At 49.0% G+C, this 6,709-nt stretch overlaps 1 pseudogene; it reads right to left on the bottom strand.

Annotated features, from left to right (window-relative positions):
* Window positions 1-5,648: 5,648 nt before the first annotated feature.
* Window positions 5,649-6,709, bottom strand: part of LOC101579426 — a 9,441-nt pseudogene continuing 8,380 nt past the window's right edge.

Below are 6,709 nucleotides of genomic sequence, written 5' to 3' on the forward strand. Positions count from 1 at the left end.
GGGCTGGCCCCTAGCACCACAGAAACAAAGCGAAACAAAACAGCACACTGTAGATTCTCAGAGCTTCTTCCAGATTTACTGAATCAAAAGCCTCAGTTTAACAAGGTCCCCCGGGGAGTGTATCAGTGCTAACATTTGGGAAACAGTGATCCAGTGAAATCCTTCATCTCAGAGCTGGACGCAGGCCTAGAAAGAGAAGAAATGGCTAAAATCACACGGCACTTAAACCAAAAAAGAGCCTGAAGTCCAAATCTTCTATCCCCTTCCACAGACTGAGGCACTTGTCAGCTCACCTTGGACCTTCTTCACACCACCTTTTGACTTGATGCTGATCCTCCCCTGAGTAAGCCCCTCAGGGAGGCCTGGAGGATGCATTCCTAGCTCTCACTTATCAGGGGATGAGCTTGGGGCCCAGCTACTGACCTCTGGTGGCGCTGTTCTGTCTCCTGTCCTGGATGGTTTTCAGTGCTCCGTGGCGGGTTCCCACCAAGTCTACCTTTTCCCAGGAACTCACCGTCACCTCAGTCCTTACTGATGGAACAACTGACTCTGTCTAAATGACGTTGAATGCACTCTAGGTCTTGGGGCCCAGTGACCACCTCAGGCTGCACCGCGTTTTGCCCCCTATGTTAACTGTATGTGTGTGCATGTGTGTGCACAAAGCCCTGCTAACTGTCAAGGTCAGGGAATGTCAAATTTTAACTTGGCTTAAGGTATTCTGAGCCTCTTACACTCCTAGACGCTTCACCCAAACAAATGCTAGGGCTTCCTCAGGGAATGTCTCTCCGCCATTGTCCTTCCATCATTTCTACGCAAAATGTTTCACAACTAGTGTTCAGCACAGATACAACTCACAGTGTCCAAGAGTGTCAGGAGCAGGTGGAAAACCCCTAGAAACAAACCTGCAAAGAGTTCAGCAAAATTACCAGGTGTATATGGACCAAAACAAATAGGGTGCATTTTGTTAAAAGGCTAACTTGTTGATGATATCTCAAGCAACAAGAAACTTTCATTTTTTTAAGAGGTAGGGCCTTGCTATGTTACCCAGGTTGGCCCTGAACTTCTGGGCTCAAGCAATCTTCCTGCCTCAGCCTTCTGAATAGCTGGGATAACACTTCATGCCGTAGTACCCAGCCAAGAAAACTGTAGGAAAGAGAAGTGTGGGCTGTTTGGGGTTGGGGACAAACCTACAGGTCCAAACAAACAGGACTTCTAAGGGGAAAACGTGATAACCAAAATGCATCCATCCATACTAACTGTATGGATAGTTTTAGCAGCAACCCCTATAAGCCAACTGACCACATGACTGAAGAAAGAAGTCGGATATTGGAAGCGTGAATAATGTATATCCAAGACAAAGTGGCAAGAAATTCACAAGCAGATAAAAGACCCAGAACAAATGCAAAAGCAATGGCATAGGAGGACCGGGACAGTGGGACCTGGTGACTGGCAGGAGGAAGGCTAGAAGCTCCCTCCCAGCCAAGGCAGAGCTCTGCACAGCCGGGAGCGCCAGTTCCCACTCCCGGCTCCTCCGCTGGTGGGGTCCTTTCCCTTTTTTTTCTGTGTGGCCTTGGGGCCGGGATCCAGGGCCCAGAACGTGCTCTGCATTGAGCTGCACCTCAGCCCTGGGGGCTTCCTTCTTGCAATCAGAGAACCAGCGTCCAAGAGCTGCGCTCCACCCCCCCTTCTCATCCTTCCTTATGTTTCCCCTCCAGATGTCTTTTTAAAATTTCTTTTTCATGTATTTCCAGTAGATCCTTATTCTGTAAGGAAATTAAAATCTGGTGCTTATTTTGGATTTCACACACACACGGCAGGCCCAGTTTTCAGGCAAAAATATGTCATTTAATGATGAAAGATTTTTTAATTTTCTGGCAGTGCTGAAGTTAGCAGCATCTGTGGCAGGGAACAAATCCCTCTGGAGTCAGCGGCGCCTGCTGTGTATGATCGATCGTGTGGCTTGTGCATGCCACAGAATGGCTTGCTAAGAAGACGCTTTCCAGGCTGCGGATGCTGGCCAAGTCCTCCTGAGAAAGGAAGTGCAGCACCAAGCTGCAGGGGTCGCCTTAGCCCAGGGTGCACCCTTTTTCCATTTGGTACAAAAGTACTCATCGTTGATGGTGTTTCACCAAACTCATCACTGCTGAAGACTCTAAGAGGAACTCAGTCCCAGTATTCCCAAAAGCCACCCTGAGGGTGAGTGTGTGTGTGTGCGTATATGTGTGTGTGTGTGTGTACACGCGCATGCGTGTGGCAGTAGACAGTGGCTCAGGTGGCACAGAGGGGCTTCTTGCCATGTAGACTGCTGTACTAAAGTCGGATCATTCTGGAAAATTCCACAATGATCCGACTGTTCCCTCTACTCCTGGAGCTCCCTCAACCCAGGCAACTTCCGCTTGTCTTCAGAGAAGGACTGAAACGCTTGCTGTTTCCCTTTCCCTTCCCCCACGGTTCCCTTACTCTTCCCTGTTACATCTAAATGACACACGTCACTGTTACCAGGTGTGAGACAGCCCTCACAGAAAGTGCACATCTCAGGGGAGGCTCTGGAGTCACTTCCTCAGGCATCTTGGATCACCGGACAATCACTTCTCTTCTCCCCACCTCACCCTCCCTGAAGAAGCTGGCCTGTTGTCTTTTACTCCTACTGTGTGCAAAGTGTGCAAATACACAACAGCCTTACAGAGAAGACAACTAAGTACGCAGCATCTACCATTCAGTCTCTTGAGATCAACAGTGAACCAAGAGAGACTTTGATCGGCAGGGAAAGGATAAACAGGAGGCCCTTCGGAGTCTCTGTGTGGGCCATCTACACCTGAGGCATTTATTGCTCAAAAACCCTGTGGTCCTTGTAGTCCCTGAGCCCACCAGGAGCTTCCAGATTGCACTGCCCTTGAGAAAGAGCCCAGCCTGTGCTCTACCTCCCTGCCTCCAGGTTCTCACCACATGGGACCATCTTGAGACCTCACACACTAGGGCTCGGTGACACAGCCAGGCAGCTGCTAGCAGTAGCTCTACCCACTCCGTCCCACAAACCAGGCAGAAGGCCCTGCCCACCCTCCCAGCGCCCCCGGAAGCACGTGGGCAGCCACTGGGATCAGCTCAGCTTGCAGAAGCTTCCAGAAGCCACGCCTCCAACCCCCTGAGGAAGCAGCTGCGTACCCCTTCCTGAGTGGCTCAGCCTGCTAAGGTCCCCAGGAAACAACTAGGCACCTGCACCTATCTTTCTGTGGCTTTAAGAAGCAACTGAGGAGGCCGTTCTTGGCAGCTCAGCCCCCTAGTTACTGACAACAGATACTTGGCCATGTCAATACAGTCCTGGCCCTGAGGAGCAGAGCTGGCTCCCCATAGGCCTCTTGAAGTCACCCATGTGGCCCTTGGGCACTGACCAATGTGCTGACTGGGAGCACTGGGGGGCAGGCCCTGCATTATCCCCAGACAGAAAGGCAACCTGCCTCATGACCAGGAACACTGCCACCTGCATCTGGTCCCACCAGGGCAGCCCCGCCCTCATACAACCTGTGACGCTGCCTCGCATTTGCACCTGTAAGGATGGTGCCCTGGGCTGCCAGGACTCACCTGCCTAAGGGAGCTGACCCCAGCTGGCAGCACAATTTCACAGCTCCTGCGGACAGGGCCACTGCGACACCTACAGGCGTTGCCGACATTGATTATAGCTGAAAAAGCTACAGGGACAGTTAAATGTGACGAAGCACAGCCACCCAACCTTGGAACCCTGCCAGCAGAGTCTTCTACCCGAGGAGGTACAAAAACAACAAGCAGGAACAAATGAGGGCTGACAAAACAAGAAAACAGGACGCCTCCAAAGGACCCGAGTAGCCCTCTGGTTACAAAACACAAAGTAAAGGGAAAACAGCCAGCTGCCTGGCAAAGGCTTCAAAAGAATGCTTTTTAAGAAAATTTTATAGGGGCTGGGGTGATGGCTCAGTGGAATAAGCGCTTCCCTGGCAAGTGCAAGGAGAATGCAAGAGAACAGACATTCTGGTGAAATTATTAGACAATTCACAAGAATGAGAAATTCAGCAAAGAAAATTCATAAAAAGATCCAGTGAGGGGCTTCTGGGAAGATTGGTGGAGTGCTTAGTAGCAGTAAATCAGCCCCTATGAGACTCGGGATCCAGACACTAAAATAGAACAACTTGGGGAAGAAGAGGAGGGTGGTTCCCCGGGACCCAGGAGGATCTGAGGGGAGAACTGGAGCCTACAGAGAAAGGGCAGAAACAGACCCAGATGCAGAAGGGGGAGATGGCACACTGCGCTTCCTCCCTGACTCCTGGTTCACAGGGTGGAAGAGGCAGCTCAAATCCAGAGGCAGGGAGGGTGGGTGACTGTGGAGACCTCCAGGAAAAATGCACCAGGGGACGGAGCAGTGGATGCTGAGCCGCAACAGCAGGTGTGTGACTAGTCCAAGGGAGCGCCGTGTCCCTTGGAGAGGGAGTTTGGCCAGATGCCATTTCAGGGAGAGGCCTCTTGAACCCAGAACTCAGAAGAGCATGGGTTGGTTCACTTTGGGGCTCCTGGTAACTGGATGAGGGACAACATCCAGCATCAGGGAGCTGAGGTGAGGCTGGCGAGAGACACCCAGGGTGCTGTGGGCTGAACGACTCAGGCCTCAAGCCCTCATCCTCAGGATCAGCCTGATTTTCCGTAGTGTTGAAAGCACCAGAATTGGTACCCGGCCCTATTTCTATGGCAGGCTTGCTGGGCTCTGGGCTGTTTGCCTCCTTTATCTCCCAGGGACAGCAGAGACACACCCTAAAAATGGCCCTGCTATCAAACTGTAGACCCCAGAAAATAACCACAGTTTTGAAATCAGAAAAATGCCTTTTTTTCCCTTTGCTTTTATGTTTTCTCCCCTCATTTCTGTTTTCTCATGAGTGTGAACAGTTTTTAGTCCTTTTTTTTTTTTTAACGAACAGGTGAGTTAAAAGTAGCTAAAAGTGATTTTAAAAAGTATGAAATCTACATCATGTCTGTGTGCCTCCCCTCCCTTCTGTTCCTTGCTATAGAATAGCCTTGCCCAGGGGTAAATGGAGAGATGGGACTTTGTGGCAAACGGATCCCTTTGTCTCCTAAGAGTTAGCTTGAAACAAATCCTTCTCCTTTTTCACTCAATATATGGTCTCCTTTGATCTGGACAGCAGCAAACAGGCGAATCTAAACTTATGAACCCAAGATGTCTGTGGCAGGGGCACTTTTAAGGTAGGCCAGGCTGAGCAGAGGCGGCAGGGAGGTCAGGCCCCCCACTGAGATGCACTGCTGACTGCGACATCCAGCTCACAAGGGGCTCAGGTTGGGGAAGGAGGGTGAGGGGAGGGAAAGTGAGAGGAGGAAGAGGGCAAATCCATAAAGCTAAGTGGAGATGATCCCCCAGGCCTACACGGCCTCAAACAGCTCCTTACCCATCCCACCCCCGACCCCCTGAGAGAATGTGGAGCAGCTCTGCTAGTACACGGCCTGAATGAGGCCAGGACTTACTCAGCAGCTCCTACCCCGGAGCCGCTGAGGGCTGTGCTGGGGTGTTCCTCCCTAGCCCACGCATTTAAGCAAGCTGGCTGGTCTAGAGACCAGAGCCTCAGTGTGCCAGGCCTGGCTTCCCAAGTGTGGGAGGCCTGCGGGTATGGCCCTCAGAAGGTCTGCTTCATGGGGAGGCCTGAGGTAAACACGGCTGTCAGAAATGGGCATGAAGTCATTATGAAACAGACAAAGAGGATGAAACCCTTTAGTGTTGCTCTTTTTGAGGAAAAAAAACTCACAAACAACAGACTATTACACTGTGTATTATTATCTTCAAACTAAGAGTACCAGATGTAAACCAAAAAAATTCTTACCAAAGAGAAAAATAACACAAACATTTCTTTTCAAAGAACTCAGATAAACTGAAGTATAAATGAAAGTAACTGGCATGTATTTTAAAATACTTTTAAAACAATGGAATTTGTAATTGGGAAAAGTATTTGAACTTCTCCCAATTAGGTAAAATATAGGCTTATTTAAGATTTCTCACCTTCAATATGCAAAACAAACTCCACAAAATATTTACTTTGTAGTTCACAAACATACAAAACGGAAGTTTGCCTAAGTTTATGTAACATATTTATGAAGGCAAGGAACTATATAGAAAAAACACATTTGTCCTGTTTAAGGCATACTTGGGAATAATCACTGAATTACTGCATGTTTGAAACCACAGTACATAACAGACCACCTTCATAAACATGTTAAAGAACTAAGCCAGGTATATTTATTTACCCGACTTAGGTCATGAATGTAGATCAGAAGGAAAAAACAGATTTTACTTGTCAAAGTATACAGCCGTTTGAGAAGCACTTTGGCTTTTTCATCAGGTACCTTTAGAACCAAGACTCAACAAGCACTGTCATGTAGGCTTTAACCGTGCTCTGCCCGGGAATTCTTCCTCTTCTAACATGCCAATGGCGTTTACAGGGACAGGAGAACACAAGGTTATCTTTATATTTACATTGCGTGCAAACACAATTCAGGAAAATCGTCGTCTTCCCGCCCTCCCCAAGCACGGACCTCATTTATACCCTGTATCCACAACATCCCCTCTCTCCCATTGTTTTGTTCAATTTGGGTGTGTCCAAGTCAGATTTGGGATGGGAATGATGGAAGATTCGGTCACAGCCCCCATGTGTTCTTTGATTTTTTTTTTTTTTTTTTTTTT

Source organism: Octodon degus, unplaced genomic scaffold, assembly GCF_000260255.1.
Source record: "Octodon degus isolate 3935 unplaced genomic scaffold, OctDeg1.0 scaffold00043, whole genome shotgun sequence".
Taxonomy (NCBI): Eukaryota; Metazoa; Chordata; class Mammalia; order Rodentia; family Octodontidae; genus Octodon; species Octodon degus.